At 50.0% G+C, this 17,926-nt stretch overlaps 1 protein-coding gene across 8 annotated transcripts in view; it reads right to left on the bottom strand.

The window, feature by feature from the left end:
- Window positions 1-17,926, bottom strand: part of Sema5b (semaphorin 5B) — a 136,422-nt gene that overhangs the window by 41,396 nt on the left and 77,100 nt on the right. Inside the window, exon 1 of one of the 8 annotated variants that reach the window (XM_055624957.1) lies at window positions 2,507-2,521. The exons of the other annotated variants lie outside the window; for them this stretch is intronic. The gene's annotated coding sequence lies outside the window, so the exon portion shown is untranslated. Of the gene's footprint in view, window positions 1-2,506; window positions 2,522-17,926 lie in introns of those variants that run through there. 8 annotated transcript variants of the gene reach the window in all.

The following is a 17,926-nucleotide window of genomic DNA, read 5'->3' as shown; positions in this document are numbered from 1 at the left end:
GATAGATAGATAGATAGATAGATAGATAGATAGATAGATAGATAGATAGATAAAGGTAGATACAGGAGCTGTGGTGTGTCTGCTGTGGAGTACTATAAACTGTAGAAAATAACGGCTGTCTCTCCTATGAAATGAAAGCTTGAATTAGGCTGGACCCCTGGCCAGGAAGGCAGTGGGTCAGAACACTTGCCCTGAGCAAAGCCTGGACTCTCAAGTGAGGGATCTCAAAGTAACTCTGTCAGGACAGGTCGGGGTTGGAATAGAGAGGTTCTCGGGGCTCTTTCTGCACTGGGACCTTTGCTCCCAGCTCAGGTAGGCTGACGTTCTTCTTGCCTATTTGTAAGCACAGATGAAGAGAGTACATCGTGGCTGAGCTGCTGCAAGGCCGGAAAGAAGCAGCAAATCGGCAGACCCAGGAGGCCTCTGCTTGCCCCGCCCATTCTGTATCGCAGGAAGTATTGGCTCTCATAGCCCCTCGGACACACAGCAAGGCAGATGCTTCTTAGCTCCCAGCGGAGACCCAGGGAGAGAGATGTTCCCCAACTTCCCTCTTGCAGTCACATGGCATTCTTCTCGTTGCCCCCTGAGAAAGCAGTGGGTGTGCCTGCAGCCTCCCTTCCCTCCCCCTCCCCCACTTCCGAAACCCAGGTCAGAGCACCGGCCCTGCTCCTCTGCCTCTGGGTTTCTGAAACATGGCTGTCTCCTTCCTTCAGAACCAAGGTGGCACCACTGCCCTGTTATGACCACGGGGGGGGGGTGCTGCATGGTGATCACCCCTGTTCCCCAAGCCTCCATCCACACCTCCGCAATCAGGGCTTTATTATAAGGTACCATCGTCTTTCCCAGTTTGATGGTGCCATCTGTTTGCTGGGGGGGGGTGACTAATTAGGGACACCCAGTCCACAGCCCACACGGGTTTCTCTCCATCAGCCCGTAAGACTATCTGAGGAGGTGTGACTGGGGCCGTCCTCCTTCCTCACTGTTAGGGTTGAATGTGGAATCTTCTATCCCTTCACCCTCCACTCACATATTTAAACCCTTGGGCCCCAGCTGCTGACACTCTTCTGGGAGGTTATGGGACCCTTTGGGCGGGGCCTAGGGGTGGGAGGCTGAAGACCAGCCAGCCTCTAGTCCAGCTCTCTGCTTCCTCCCTGCCAGCCAGCACAGGTAGCCCATCTTCCCAAGCCTCAGTGGCCCCATCTCTGCCCCACCATGAGACTTTGTAACACTTAAAACTTTAGGGCAGAGGGAATCTTTTTTTTTTTTTTTTAATTGCCTCTGTTGGGCATTTTGGCATAGCAAAGAACAAAAGACAAAAGTAACACTGTCATTCTTGTCAACCCCACAACCCTTCCTCATGCCCTTGCTGCAGACCCAGGTCTAACCACCACCCCTCAGCTTCCTGGCCTGGCACTTTATGTGTGTTGCGGGGGGAGGGGGAACGACAACACTAGGCTAGAAACACAGCCTGGGCTCTTCTCTACCACAGTCCCCAGACCTTAATTCTATAAGCATATAACAGATCCCCATATTCTATAGCAGAAGTTCCATTCTCATTATGATTTTTTTATGTGAATTTATTCTTCAAGTCTCTCCCGAATGAGTAACTGCCAGATCAATGTCACTCTGTCTACCTGGGTCCCAGCACAGTCCATCTGCAGCTCAGGTGCAGGACATGATGGGGATAGGGAAGGGGAGAAGACTTGGCTTCCAGGAGAAACCAGAGACAGAGAGGGAGGCCGTGGCCACTCGCACAACTCACACCCAGGTCACCCAGACACACAGCAGGAGGCTGCAAGAAAAGCCCTCAGCTGAGCCTATAGACCTGTCCTGCCTTCCCCTTCTTCCCCTGCTCTACGGGGCTGTAGAGCCTGAAAGGCAGGATCTGAGGAGCAAGACACCTAGGAAATGGAATATGGGGTGCTGATAGCCAAAGCAGAGTGTGGGACGAACAAGGGCTTCAGCTCTGCAAGTTGCAGCAGAATAGGGTGCCATACCAGAACTGGGGGTAAGTAACGGGCACATCACTGAATGCTCCAGGGTCAGATCTTTGGAACTGAATTCCAGATAGGTTTTGGGGAGGCGAATTTCTTATCTTTGGAAATTACCCCCACAGCTAGAGGCAGAGACCCTGGCAGCCTTATATGGATCACGTGATCCTCACCCTAGCCACAGCTACCCACACCAAGGCTGATGGAAATACACCAACAAGGAACTCTCCTATAGCAATTTGATAACTGGGTCAAGCCAGTCTTGACAGAGGAGCCTACAGCGTGGTTCTGAGAATGTGGTCACCTTCTGCCTGCGTGGGTGAGGACAATCTGAAGACACTCAAGTGACAGGAAACATGGAGAGTAAAGACTCCCAGGGGTGTCAGGAGCCCCCCAGATCTAGCTCCTTCCTGAGACCCGATAGCATTCCACTCTCATGAGCCACCCTCTCTACGTCCCAGGTTTAAAGATTTACTTTTGTGTACAAGTGTTTACCTACATGTAGGTCTGCGTACCGTGTGCCTGGCTGGTGTCAGAGGACATCAGAAGAGGGGATCAGATCCCCTGGAACTGGAGTTACAGACAGCTGTGAATCTCTATATGACTGCTGGGAATTGAACCCAGATCCTTTGAAAAAGCAGTCAGTGCTCTTGACTATTGAGCCATCTCTCCTGCCCCTGTTTAAAAAAAAAAAAAAATCTGTTTTTCACTTAAGCCAGTCACCAGGAACTGGTCCCTGGTCATAGACATAGCTCTTTGTACCTATTTCCTATTTCCTTTTCAGCGTAGCTTTTGCATGATAGCGGGGCTGGGCCCCAGTCTTCCACCACACACACAGGTGACCAAGGAGGAAGAAAGGACGTGGCTGATGGGCATGCAGGGATCACTTCTTCCCAGCTGGTCCATTGACAGGATGCATGATGCCCTGCTAAGCACCTGGACCTGCCTGCGGCTGTTTAGCACCTTTTAGCCTCATGCCAAGGAGGGTGGCGTTGGGAGACAGGTGGGAGCTGAAGGATGAGTAAGGATCAGCCTCCGCCGCTGACCTCCAGGTCTGAACCTTTCTGTTTCTTTAGTTATCTGTTCTGGGAACAGAACCCAAGGCCTCGAGCACGCTCGGCCCCTCCTCCGCCCTGACCTTGTGTTTCTGTTCCTCTTGCTTTTTTATTTGTCAAAGGAGGAAGATGAAATCTATCCTCAGAGTTGTTGCAGACGTTAAGAACATTACTTCATCCAATGGGCACTTGCTACCTAGTCTTACTAGTATTGTTATTAGAGGTTATTATTAGAGATGGTTCTAGGGCTTGCTTTTCGGGTCTCAAATAGCATTAGATAAACACTATTACCACCCAAATGTGGTTGGGCTTCCTATGCTTAAAATCCAAAGTTTCTGGCATATAGGAATTTCCACTTCTAATACTTATCTGATCCCATGGCAAAAATGATCCCAGAAAATTTCCAGCAGAGCATAACAAGAGGCCATCCAATTTTTCTGCAGGTTTCACAGCACTGGAAAGCCCTGAGCTTGGAAAGATGCCAGCTCTGGGTGTGGCTTTCAAATTCATCACTTGTAAATAAGACTAAACATGCCTTGCATTAGAAGAAATGCCATGAAACACCAAAAATGCAGGCCTCTTCTGAGACACTTCCATGGAAGGTGGTTAGAATCTAGAGCCGAGGTTCTCAACCTGTGGGTCATGAACCCTTTGGGGGTCGAACCACCCTTTCACAGGGGTCACCTATCAGATATTCTACACAGCAGATATTTACATTATGATTCGTAACAGTAGCAAAATCACAGTTATGAAGTAGCAACAAAATAATTTTATGCCTGGGAGGGTCACCACAACATGAGGATTAAAGGGTCATAGCATTGGAAAGGTTGAGACCCACTGGATTAGAGTATTTTGCTAATTGCCATTTGTGTACCTGGCACTCCACTGAGTGTGACAGAATACCTACTATGTGCCTGGCCCTGTCATGAGGGTGAGAGAAGACCCACACAGGCTTGTCACATGACACAGAATGCCTATTATCTTCAAGGAGTAAGAAAACGTGTCCGCCAAAGGCAGAGATAGTGACAATGGCCTGACAGCTTGATAGAGAAGGGGACACAGAAGTTGGCCTCCACCCTGCCTCTAGGTTGCTCGTTGCCTGCCTGGCATCTAAGAGAGGGGTGATCTAGGAGTGAGGGAATGGAGGTGCAGCGCTGTCTGACTCCTTCTATTTTGGGAAACCCTGAGCCAGGAAGAATGCATTTTCCCAGACCTCAGCTTGTGTCTGTCTTTCCTATGCTCACACTGCTGTCCCAGTTTCCTGTGGTTCTTCTCTGTGGGGCCATGCTGATGGTGCCTGGAGGTAAGAAAGTGGAGGCCTTAAGTGTCTGAGAAAGGAGACACACCCTACACCCAGGCAATCACCTGCTTCTCCAGGACTCAGGCAGAGCCTGTGTGCTCAGCACAAACCTTTGACAGATGAGCTCTAACAGTGGAGGAACGGACTATCACAGAGACAGGGGAGAGCAAGGGAAGGGTTGAGGGTCATAGCCAGAGCCAGAGGTTAGATGGACCTCTACCCTTAGCGCAGGGTGAAGGTGGAGAGAGAAAAGGGCAGAGTGTGCATTTCCACTAAGACCCCCACAGAGGTCAGACTGTCCTCACCCCCTAAAGAAAACCCCCTGTTTTCCCAGCTTGCCATGGTCAACCACCCAGACCCTGATGTGGAGCACCAATTCATTCCTGGCCTCACTGGAAATGAGGAGAATATGGCGCTCCTGCCATCTTCTACCGTTTACACGGGAGGCCACAGCATGGGTAGACTGTCAGCACTCAGAGGCTACAAGGCACCCATGAGGTACACGACACGGTGGGAAACAGGAAGTAAGGGATGCTGCATCCTCCACAGAAAGTTGATCGACATGAGGCCTAAAAGAACACAGCACAGAGGTCCCCAGTCACCAGGAGCCAAGAAGACACCAGTGAGGACAGCACAGGCAAAAGCTTGATTCTAGACATCTTCAGACAATCCTCAAGGACTGGGGACACAGGCAGAAGGGAGACGAATCTGGAAATTAGGTCAGAGGTCGCCCATGGAGGTTCTTGAGGGCAAACCTAAATCATGTTGGTGATTTGGGAAGACAGTGGACAGGTGAAGAGGGATTAGGGTAGGCCACTGTCAAAGGCAACTCTGAGAAGTGGAATGTCTACCCTCCCTCTAGAGAGCCCAGTCCCATACCTGGAGAACTGCTGGATCTTGGGGGCTCCTGTACCCTGTGGGTGGGGATAACAGCTCTACTTCAGAGCTGGATGCCAGAGACAGGGGCAAAGAAGCTGGGGAGGGGAGAACAGAAACCCCAACAGCCACAGTGGCCACAGAGCTGTCCCCAAACTATAGCCCTGGGCACCCCTCAAATGTCTGCTGACAAGGAGGGCTTCCCAGAGCAATCAGGGGCATCTTTTCATTGAAAGGGGAGCAAAATCAAAGAGGAAGAAACAACTCCCAACCCAAAAGATAAGAGATTGGATAAATACACATGGACTGTGTTCCAGAGAAGGTGGGGAGCTCCGGCCTGGCAAGATCTCATGGCAACTTTGTCAGAAAGGTTCAAGGTGCCCATTGTTCGGCTGACTGTGAGAAAAGAGATTATTAAGGCCGGGGAATCCGCCCAAGGTCTCTCATGATTGTCAGCAATGAGACTGGGATGTCTTGGCCATCTTCCCTCCAGAACACACAGCCCCAGGCCTGTGGGCACACTCAGCAGCCCTGGTTCCTCGTGCCCTCAGCAGCCTGCAGAGTCTAATTTGGTTTCCTGAGTTGGCTTTTTTTTTTTTTTTTTCCCAAGGAGAGCACTTTCTAGCTATAAATTATTAAGTTGATTCCTGCTACAAATCAGCCTCCTGCGAGTTCGGGCTGCAGGAGCCTGTTTATCCAGGTCCTAAGCAGTGGTAGAGGGACAAACTCCGGGGGTTTCCATATGGACAGGGCAAAGTGCCGGCACCCAGCCAGTGCCACCTGGAGGCCTCTCCCAGCCCAGGCTCCAAGCCAGGGGCCCAGCTAAGGGGGTGTTTGCCCACCTCAGCTCCACTGACTAGGACCTGCCGGGGAGGGGCCCAGGCTAACCCTCCAATCATCTACTGCCTCCTCTCTGCTGCCATTCAAAACCTTCCCTTGGCTGCCTGCCTGAGAAAGAAAGAAAAGGAAAGCGGAAGAGAATGAAAAGAGGAAACAGGAAATCGAGAGCAGGGAAGGCTGGGCCGGGGGCCCTGTGGTCTGGCAGCAGGCAAAGGTGCTAGGTTGCCCCTTACCCCCACACCCTGCCCAGCTGTGCTTGTCTCTGGAGGCATCCAAGGCATCTTTCCACCCACACATCGCTCACCACTTGGGGGGCCCAGCTCAGCCAAACTCACACAAAGATAAGATTGAGATGCAGAATCCGTCCATTGCTCTGAATAGAACAGATTGGATATGGGTTTCCCTCCCTTCTTCCCAATCGAACCCTCTGGGCCCCAGAAGGCTGGGTTCAGATAGGGGAAAAACAGCTGCCAAGGGCTGGGAGACCTCCACAACACTCTCCAGCTCTGAAACAAGGGAGCGAGGGCACGGGGAGCGCCCCCTCCTCAGCCCAAACAGGCTCCCAAGGGTAAGCTCAGTTATTGGCTTCATTCAGCCTCCACTCTGCATTCGGCAGCTTGGGGTGGGGTGCTGGGAGGTGGTGTCTGCATTTCTCCCAGGGGGTCCTAGAAACCTCCAAGTTGTCTGTTTGTCCCATTAGATTTTGGGAGTTACCCGTGGGCACCACCGAACTTTCCAATGTCGATTGAACACACCGGGAAGATAAAGGGACACCTAGGTAGGTGTTCACAGCGTTTGATAAACAGAGCTCTCACAGACCATCCAGCGTTCACGCTAAGTACAGCTCTCAGAGACTAATGGCTTCCAACACTGAGTTGGCACCAAGGAAACTGAAGCCTCGGTGGGCAGATTCAGCTCAAGACTGGGTAGGATTCAGGATGGCAGGTAGAGCTGGGGCATGGACTGGAACTAGGCCCCCTACACATGCGTAGCTGATGGGCCTCCTAGAGATTGGAGCAGGACTGTCTCTGACTCTGCTGCCTGCTTTTGGATCACTTTCCCCTAGCTGGGCTGCCTTATCCGGCCTCAGTGGAAGAGGATGCGCTTAGTCCTGATGCGACTAGATGTGCTGGGGCAGGACGGTACAGGTAGTGTGTTTGTATGTGTGTGTGTGGGGGGGGTGGACTCCCCTTTTCTGAGGGGAAGGAGAGGGGGAAATGGGGAAGACGGTGGGAGGGTGGGACCAGGAGGAGAGGAGGGATGGGGCCTCCATTGGGTCCTAAAGTGAATAAACAAATAAATGAGAGAGAGAGAGAGAGAGAGAGAGAGAGAGAGAGAGAGATTAGGTAGGGAGCCAGTGGGAGAAGCAAGATTCAGAAATGAACCAGCACGGTGAGGCTGACATGCCATTTAACCCACACAGTAACTTCATGGATCATGCAGAAGATGTTTATTTCCATTGTATGGATAAGGAAACTGAGGCACACACGAGTAATTAGGAAAAGGTCAAACCAGGAGAAAGTAGATGCAAACCCAGGCGGCCAGGCCTTACACTTGGCTGTCAGCACATGGCACAGGACTCAGAGTTCAGATATGATGGAGCCATGTGAGCAGAGCCAAGGCCGCTCCAGGGCTGCCCTCCTGGACATGACAGGAAGCCCCTCTACCCTTTGACCGTGGAACTTGGGCTTGCTCCGAACGAGTCATCTAAAAATACGGGTCAGACCTGAACATAAGAGCACGCAGAAAGTGTCCACCTCATTTAGGAAAAAAACTGAGGGTAAAACTTGTTTGTTCCTCTGTTCTGAGACAGTCTCACGTAGCCCAGGTTGTCCTTTAACTTAGCCAAGGATGACCTAGGACTCCTTGACTTCCTGCTTCCACCTTCCAAGAGCTAGGACTGCAGGCATGTGCCACCGTGCTGAAGGCGTGACCGTCTTGAGGTAGCTCTGTGGGAAAAGCCAAGCAAGTGGATGAAGGCCCACCGAGTACACGGAGAGAGCCTGTTGTGAGAGGGAGGTCATGGGTCAGGGCACCTCATGGCGCTGCAGTGTGGCTTAGAGGCATCAGGTGAGGTGTGTGTTTGGTTTGTGCCTGGGACAGATCAGTATCACCAATGGGCAGTGACGGTGGCACTGTGACGTTATGAGGCTGGGTAGGGTTTTATTTCCTGCTCTCCAGACAGCCTGTAATATTTCATTGTTTTTGCAAGGAAAGAGAAAACAAAGGAGGCTTGCCTACTTTAATTACTGGAATTAAATGCTAAGGACATTGCCAAGCACCCATCCCGCTTATCTTCTCATTAGAGCAGCCGCCTGTCCCCTCCCCGTGGGCAAGCGCCCTCTGTGAAAACATTTCGCTATCAGATGTTCTGAGGCTGAAGGAAATGGAAACTGCATTTGAAAACATGCCCACAGCTCGAAAACCAGATTCAGACCCAGAGAAAAGCCTGGCCTTTTCTGGGTTACCCAACGCAGATTCATCCACCGAACTCGGGCCTTAGTTGGTAGAGCCCACTCCTGATGAAGAGCTGCTTCTGCCACTGAAAGAACTCCAAAAGACAGATATGTTGGTGGTATCACAACAATGTGGATGTCGCGGAACTGGACCTCAACTATGGTTGAGATGTGTTGGTGGGGAAGTAAAGGGATTGTCAGTTCTTCTAAGCCATTGGTTCTCAACCTTCCTAATGCCGTGACCCTTTAATACAGTTCCTTATGTTGTGGTGACCCCCAACCATAAAATTATTTTGTTGCTACTTCATAACTGTAATTTTGCTATGGTTAGGAATTGTAATGTATCTGATATGCAGGATCTCTGATATGTGACCCGTGAGAACCACTGTTCCAAGTACCAAGTATAGAATTATTGTATAGTCAAGCAACTCCAATTTTGGATATCTCCCGAGAGAGCTGAAAGTAGGGTTAGAGGTATTTGTACAGCTTGGGTGTGCACCTCTGTCTGTCTGTCTGTCTGTCTGTGGCAACATGTTCAGAGCAGTACTATTCACAATAGCCAAAATGGAGTGTCCATTGACACATGAACGGATGAACAAAATGTGACTGATACAAGCAGTGGGATAGTCTCCAGCCTTCAAAAGAAAGGAAATACCGGATGAAACACGGTAACATGAATGAGCCTGGAGACATGATGCCAAGCGAGGCCAGCTGAGATGAAAAGACAAACATTCCGTGGTTCCACTTGCATCAGGTTCCTAGAACAGTCAGAATCGTGGAGACAGGAAAAAGAAAGGTGGCTGCCAGGGGCTGAGGGGAAGGGACAGTCACCATGTCGTAGGCAGAGAGTTTGCTTTGCAAGAAGGAACGTGTTCTGGAGATGGACAGTGGTGAGGGGTTAGGGAGGTGACATAGCAATGTGAGTGAGCCTAACTCTGGGCCTAGGCTTGAAAAGGGCTAAGGTAATAAATTTATGTTCCACACATGTCACTGAAATCTCTTTAAAATGGAAGCTCCTGGCGCTGGAAGGAAAGGTTCAGTAGTTAAGAGCACTGGCTGTCCTTCCAGAGGACCCAGGTTCAATTCCCAGCACCCATATGTGGTGCTCACAACCATCTGTAACTCCAGTTCCAGGGGAATCTGATGCTCTCTTCTGGCCTCCACGGGCACCAGGCGTGCACAGACGTCACACAGGCAGAATACCCATAAAATGAAATAAAACAATATTGTTTTTAATTTGAAAAAATGGTGGCTGGTAATCTGATCTTCCTGGAGGCGTGTAGATGACCTCTCCTCTGGAGGGTGAGCTCTTTTCTCTGCTCACTCCCTCGGTCTGGCACCCACTGCCAACCTCTCTTCTTCTGGGGCACACATACCCTTGGTTAAATGAAGTTAGCCCTCCACTGCCCATCACAGCTTAGCCATCTGGCTGGGACAATAGGAGATGGAGTGAAGCCAAGCGGTAAAGGCCCAGAGAGTGGCTAACTCTCCCTGCGGGGGAGAATTCTAAGCAAGTCCATTCCTGCCTGATAGACAAGGCCATGGTCTGAGGCTGACTACCCAACGAATTCTTTTCCCGTTGCTGCTGTGACAGATCATCCCAGAACTGGTGGCTTAATACCTTGCAGTTCTATGGGCTAGAGTCCATCTTGGGTCTCACAAGGCTTAACCGTAGCTATAAGCCCTGGAGGAGCTGGAGGAGAAGGGAGCGAATCTATTTTCAGACCTTTTCCAGCTTCAAGGAGCTTCCCACTCTCCAGCTTCAAGGCAAGACACTTCCCATCTCCCCACCCATTCTCCCGCTGTTACTACTCCTTTGAGTCAGAGCCTGGAAAAGCCCTCTACTTCCAAGGACCCAAGAGATTACACTGAGCCCGCCCAGGGAATCTGGGAAGACTCCTCACCTTCAGACCTTAACTGAATCACTTCTCTGATTGCTAGGTAAGGTGATATCTCCTCATCAGTTCTTGAGATCAAACCAGGGACCCCTGTGATGGACATTAATCTGCCTGCCACACCCACCACAGGTGTTCCCTCTCAGGCGTCACACTCCTAATAACCCAGAGACTTATCTGTTCTGACTTGTAGGATAGAGGAACAGTTTCCAGTAAATGTCACCGGTAAGTCAGCACTCCACAGTATCAGGAGGGAAAAGGCTACTGTAGAGAAATCAGGGACCGTGGGTGTAGAGCAGAAAGGGAGGACAGAAAGGACTAGAAATGCAAAAGCAACAGGCTCAGGCCAGGGTGACAAGGCCTGTCCCTGGTGAGGATGTCCACAAGATGCAAAGAGGAAGCTACGGCAGTGACAGCCTAGGTGAGATGCATTGTCAATGAGAAGTCATGAACACTGGCACAAGAGTTACAGAAAGGGTGATTATTATTCACTTCCCAAAAAGACTTTCCTAAGCGTTCTTCAAATAACAGGCTTGTCTGTGTTCTTAAAATAGGATTTACACCCGATCTCCCAGTAACGCATACAAGGATGCTTGTAAATCTATGGAAATGAAGTGAGACTGGGAACATCTGCCGATTGCCTTCTGTGCTGCTGGTGTCACCAGCAGATGGAAGGAACCACCCGTCGGGGAGGCCAGGCTCACACACTCTGTGTGTGCGCATCCTCAGGAGCCAGGCTGTTTAACCCTCGTCGCTAGCTGAACCTCACTGCACACATGTAAAACCACTGCAGTAGAGAGGCGATTCCAGGGCGGGCCTGGGGATGCTCCAGCCCCGACGCTCTCCACAGAGAGAAAATATTTTCAGAGATTGTCAGTAACTAGAGGCGCACCCTTCTCCTAGACTCATGGACTGTCCACAGGCTCACTGGACAGAGAATCCTCGGCCATTGATTAACCTACTGGGTCATTTCTGCTGTGGCATCAAAACTTCTGTTTGGGAACAAATCCTTTGGTTCTAAAGTTATTAGTGATAAGGCTCCTGAAAGAAGAGAAGGCACCACGACATGGTGGCTGGTTTTCTGTCCCACCAGAGAGCCAGCACATGGCGGCTCCTGGGTGACCTCAGGCCCTCCCTGAAGGGCATCAGCCCCCTAACCCTCCAGGCCCTTTCTTCTGAGCTGTAGACCACAGAACCATCTTCTTCTCACTATCTCCCAGTACCTCCATCTTCCTCCTTGACCAACTCTGGTACCAACCAGCAGAGGGACTATTTTCCAACTGTATAATGGTCCTGCAATCTTCCCAGGTGTCTTGGCTCTTTACCCCAGCACCCCCCAGCTTCCTCTCTCCTGGATTCCATATCGAATCCATCGTCAAGTCGAGGTCTTGAATTTTGACAGCAAATTCCACCTCAGATGTCTGCAGACAGGGCAGAGTGGGTGGGGTGGGATGGACAGCTACCTTCCAGCAGCCCTTTTCTTTCAGCTGCTTGTTGCCTTGGGAATGTTGGCCCAGAGCTCTTCATCTTAAAGAAAATCTATACATCTGGCTGTATGTTCAATTCCCTCATGTTCAAATTATGTCAACCACTTGTATTTTTATTTTTATTTTTGTCATGTCTACATCTGCAAACAAAACATGTCTGTCACCTCTGGGCTTTGATCTCTCTCCTCCTGGTGCCTTTCTTCCCTGTCATTCAGATGTAGCAGCATGTCTGACATTTCTTTCCTGGACGGGGAAATCAGCTTTCTGGTCTGAGAGTCCTCTGCTGCCCTCAGGCCTCCCTGGACAGCAAGAGCCTTTCAGCTTTAGACTGAAGTGCCTCCGAGGTGATCAGAGCCACGAGGGTGAGCGAAACAGAAGGGAGAGGGCTGGTGCCACTCAAGGTGACAGAGCCATTAATTAACAGAGTTAACCATCTGCTGTTTAATTAACACTCTCTCTGCTTTCAATCACTTTCCCTTTAACTTTCCCAGAGGGCCTTTGTGGTGGGTAAAGCCGAACAGAAAACAGGAAAGCAAACTCCTGGTTCAGTTGGAGAGGGAACCAAAGGGGCTTGGGTTTAGTGGCTGAGGGCTGAAAGTCAGAGGGCAGTCTCGGAGGATACAGGCTTATGTTCCAGCATGAGGAACCACACTTAGCCCAGAGCCCCACACGGTGGCTCAGAGAAAAGCTCACTACAGCAGTCCTGAGATGACCTGGACAGAACCTGGGGGCAGAAGCTAGTCTGTAGGGCTGTACGGGAAATCTCTGGCTCTCTAGTTCTAATGAAAAGTCTTATTTTCAGAACAGAGAAGAAGGGCTAGAGAAATGGCTCAGTTGTTAAGAGTATGTACGCAGTGCTCTTCAGAAGACACAGGTTCGGTTCCCGGCCTCCATGTCAGGTTGGTCACAACATCCTGAAACTCCAGCTCCAAGGAGGAGCTGATGCTTCCAGCCTCCTAGGGCACCTGAGATCCCATGTGTGCATGCATGTGTATGTATGTACGTATGTATGTACACACACATACATACCAAAAGTAAGCAAACACACACACACAATCAACCTCATTACCTAAAGAACACTCTGGCCTGATGTTACCCCCACAAGTCCCACCATCTTGCGTCCTTAACTGCACAGAGTGACAGTGTTCCTAGCTCAGGTCACATGCTTGCCTCCTTTCAGTGAGGGTATGCACCTGGCCAGGGAGCCTAAGCAGAAGCCTGCTGCAGATCCTGGGGAAATGCTGAACTTCTTAAGAAAAGACAGTGTGTATCAGCCTCCTTCCTGCTTCTACCCTCTGTCTAGTATGTGAGTGTGATGGCTTCAACTACAGCAGCTAGGGTGTAACTGAGGCAAGGCAGGAGACAAACTGAGAGGTAACCAAATATTCTGATGCTGTTGAGCCACCTAGCAAAGACCTGACCTTTTGTAGAGTGATTTTTAAACCCCTTTATTTGAAGTTATTGTGGGTGTTTCTCTATTAGTAGAAGCCCAAAGCATTTCTACGTGGTAAATCCCCTCCCCTAAGACCTCTTCTCTTCAAGAAGGTAAGTGAGCATCATTTAATAAGAGGGAAGTCGCCAGCAGACATCTTACATTTCCTAGCCTGGACTGCCCAAGCCTTGGGTTTAGGAACGAGGGTGGACATCAATGAGAGCCAGGCCTGCCTCAGATGGAGCCTTCTTCTCCCTGTCTCCCGAGAGCAAAGTACCATGGGAGTTCGGCCAACATGGGTTCCTGTGTAAACGAATTCATGAATGGATGGATCACTTCTTGGCACCGCCGCTCCAATCACAAGCAGCTGGCAAGAAGGGGCTCTAGCAGCTAGCTGGACTCCAGCTGACTCAAGATCCAGCCTTCCAAGAAGGTCAGCCTGGAACCTCTTCCCTCAACAAGTCCCTTACCCACAGCCCCTGCCTAGTTCCAATGGTGCTGATCTACCCTTTTGACTGGCACCTAATCGGACCTCTCCACTTGCTCCAAATCTAGCTCCCTGGTCAGATTCCAAGACCATGGAGGTAGATAGCGCTATCCATCCTGTGTAGGCTCCTAGAAGCAGTACTGAAGACAAATGGGTAATATTTTCATTTGAGATTCACATTTAGAACAAGTACTAGAAGACTGATGACAGAATGGCTCTCCTAAATATTAGTGCCCCCTTCCGTGTTGGGAGTACCACCTGGAAGTTTGCTACAGCCCATGGATTACTTTGACTGGGTTGCCCGGGCAAACACTCAGCCAATAGGGAGTCACAGTACGCTGTATTTGATGTACCATTATGAGAATCAGGCCTGCATGAAAGTTCAATTAAGGATGTTTATTATAATAAGATAATACAACCAAAATGTTTAAACATGATTTGTCTTGGAAGATTTATCTCAGCAATTATTCACTTTATAGAGTATGATCCTGTAGACCGCTGGGTGATGAAAGATGTTAAGATTTCTCCCTCCCAGCCACCTCGCCAATGGCTTCCGACACACTCTCAGAAGTGTGTGAGAAAGGCTGTGTTGATCCAGCCTAGCTCCCATCCCCGGTCCAGGCACCCATCCATCACCAAGCATCTTTCCTGCACTCCTGATCTTCTTCACCTTTTCTCCCAAAGGAATTTACAGACCCTCTCCAAGGCATAGAAACTTTTTCCCCCAGAAAGCCGGAAATGCAAAATCAATTGGTCTTTGAGTTACCTCAGCACCCAGATCAGTCCCAGCAACATTAGGTTCATAGACTTGTGTATTAGGGTAGAAAGGGCCTTGGGGTGGGGGGTGGGGATGAAACAGCCCTCTACCGTTTAATTTGGTTTCTTCTTCATCTGTGCCTCTCCCTTCAGTTTTTAACTCTCATCATTGTGGGTTTTCTCTAATCTCCTCTAAACCATTCGCACAGCTGGGAAGAGTCAGAAAGGCATGAGTGATAATCTCTTACCCAGGGCCCATTTTTTTTTTTTTTTTAAGGGATCGGTTGCCCCGGGAACAATGAAGTTGAGCTAGAAAAGGGAAGGTGGCTAGCAGTGGGTGCAATGAGAGGCCCCGCCCTGACTACTGTGCCTCTTTGATGGAAAAGTGGAAGAAGAGGCTGTCTACTGTTAGGATGCCCACCCCAACCCTGCCAGTTGGAAATGCATTTCTTGGTAAGGAAGGGCAGGGGACCTCAGTTCGGTTCTGCTCTTCCTACTGTAACATGCCTTGTGTGGGCATGATCTGAGGTCATTCTGACCTTCCTTCAATTTTCTTTCTTTCTTTCCAATGTAGGTGGACGGAGGAAGGGGAAATTGTCTTCACTTCGGTTATACTTGGGTGACGGCAGCGGTCACCTGCCGCAGTATGTCACCTGCCGTTCTCAGAGCAGCCTTGCATGTTTCTCTGCTACTGCAACCAACATTTATGAAGGACCCTAATGAATGCTATGGGTCTAAGTGGGTCTTTTAGCGAACCTACTCTGTGTGTGTGTGTGTCTGTCTGTGTGTGAGAGAGAGAGAGAGAGAAAGAGTTACTAGGGATGGACCATTTTAAATATATATTGAGCATTATATATGCTCAGTAACTGCTCTGACTCAGAGCTACACCTAAAACTCTATTTGTTTTTTTCAACTTTCTGCTTTGAGACAGGGTCTCACAAAGTTGCACCCACTGACCTGGAAATTGCCCTTCTCCTGCCTTATAGTCTACCAAGTAGCTGGGATTGCAGGTTCCCAGGGGAACCACTCTTTTGATCATGCCATGACCTTCTGGTCATTAATTAATGCTTATATTTAATTCCACTTTTCCTCACCAGTGATCCTGGATTCATCAAATCCCAGACACGAGGTCTTCTGACAAAAGTGCAGTCTGTACTCTCTAATAACTGTGATTACATCTAGGTTTTATTGTGTCTTTTGTTCTGTGGAAGATGGTGTGGTAACTGTTTTACAAATGTGATCTCCTTTTATTCTCTTCATATGCCAATATAATGGATTTTTCCAGCTGGGTGTGGTGGCATATGCCTTTAATCCCAGCACTCAGGAGGCAGAGGCAGGCAGACTGAGGAGTTCAAGGCCAGCCTGGTCTTTCAGAGTGGGTTCCAGAATAGCCAGGGCTATGCAGAGTGCAGAGAAACTCTGTCTCAAAAAAGACAAATCAAAACAAAAACAAAAAAAGGTAGTTTTGTGTGTGTGTGTGTGTGTGTGTGTGTGTGTGGTTTGGGAGATAAGGAAACGAAGGCTCAGGGCACCTGGATGGTTTGCCAGGCAGTGAGGAAGCAAGGTTTGTTGGACTCTCAAGCTCAGACTCTTACCTAGTTTGCTTCCCACTTCTTTTCCAGGCTGCGTTAATAGGATTTCCCCAGGCAGTGAAGGCAAGGAAGCCCAACGTTCTTTCCAGCCTGGAGGAATGGAGATGACCTCCTTCTTCATCCCTCTGGGATCCCAGGCTGGGTCTAGCTAAGCTTCACCACCCAGAGTTTTGTCCTCATATCCTATCCCACATCCCTTTCTTCACCCAGTCAGAATTCCTGCTGCTGGCCAAGCCTTTGATTCTAGCTTCTCCACAAGACCACAGTCAGCCCTCATCCTGCCTGGCCTCCCAGACATCACAGCCTCCAGGTCGTTCAGAGTCCCTGGTATCCCGTTGAGTGGCTCACTACTGTGAGCGCCGGAGTCATCAGGTCCTTCTGTTCCTCCACCATTGCCAACACAGGAAAAGTTACTGCTCATTAGCTGTGCCAGCGGCGGGGGTGGCCGAGATCAGCCAGGCAGATAATCCGAGGTAGTGGGAATGTAAAGAAAAAAAAAATCATCTCTGTTTGGCTATGGAGGGTATTTTTGGACTTACAGTTGAATGTGGGTGTGTGTGATTGGCTGGGATTTCACAACACTTCAAACAAAATACTGAAGGGAAATTGCAGGAGCTGCTTGTTGCCTTTGGGATTGGAAGCTGTCCGCCCCGCTCCTGTTTCCAGCGCCTCTGTCTGGGACGAGCGGGCACAGAGCTGTTCCTTGCCTGGGGTTGGGTCACCCTGGGCCCTGACCTGGAGCCCAGGCTGCAGACACTGCTGATGCCTAAGGCAACAGGAGGACCAGTGAGCGAAGCCAGCTGGTGGGAGGTAGCAGGGACAGGGTGATAACTGTGTGCTTCTTCAGGAGGCATGGCAGCCCCTGGGACAGCTGCTCCTCGCTCCAGCTGATGACGGAAACCAACAAAACACATCTGTGGAGGATTTGGCCCATGGTCAACTGCACTGCAATCTCCAGCCTGGTGGTTTCTGCCTGCTGTGGACATCAGAATCCACAGGAGTGGTTGTCAGTGTATGTCTGGCTTCCTTTCCCATTTTCTTACTTGTCTGGTCTGGGATAGGAGCTAAATCGTACATTTCTAATAAGCTCTCAAGTGATGCCTGTCAGGACAGGCTGGGGCTGTGCTTTGTAAGCTGGCTATAGGATAAGTGAATATCACAATGTCTTATCTAACTATCACAGTCACAAGGGGGTACCATTACCCCATGCTTTACTGCAGACGGCTTGTCCAACCAAGGCTGCACAGCCAAGAACTTACCAGTTGTGGAACTAAGGTCAGCATCCGTGTAACTCGTAACTCACTTTGGTGGTTTTGCTTCTCCCAGCTCTCGAATGCAATGGAGAGGCAATACCCCTTCCTGGTGCCGAGCCAAACAGTTTTCTATCTAGAGGCCTTGCTAGATATCTTCATTCGAGGCCACTCTCCCAGGAAGATGGATGGCCAGGGGGGAACTGGGGAGAGTTCTTTGCCTCCTTTTAAAGAGAAGGCTCAGTCAAGATGTGGTTCCTGGGTGCCATTCTATGGCCTGTGATCCCCAGAAAATAAGCTGCCTAGGCTTGGGGAAGCAAAACCCCACAAAGTACCATGCCTGATCAGATCACTACCCCTGAGTGCCAGGGCCCACCCCAAAGCAGGAGAAAGAACAGTCTGAAGTGTGTGTGTGTGTGTGTGTGTGTGTGTGTGTGTGTGTGTGTGTGTGATCTCTATGGGTGGGAGCTGCCTGAATGGCTGCTAACCCAGCACCAGATGTACCATAC

The sequence above is a fragment of the Psammomys obesus genome, unplaced genomic scaffold (assembly GCF_907164565.1).
Source record: "Psammomys obesus unplaced genomic scaffold, mPsaObe1.curated_primary_1811, whole genome shotgun sequence".
Lineage (NCBI taxonomy): Eukaryota > Metazoa > Chordata > Mammalia > Rodentia > Muridae > Psammomys > Psammomys obesus.
This window is presented reverse-complemented; position numbering and strand designations above follow the sequence as displayed.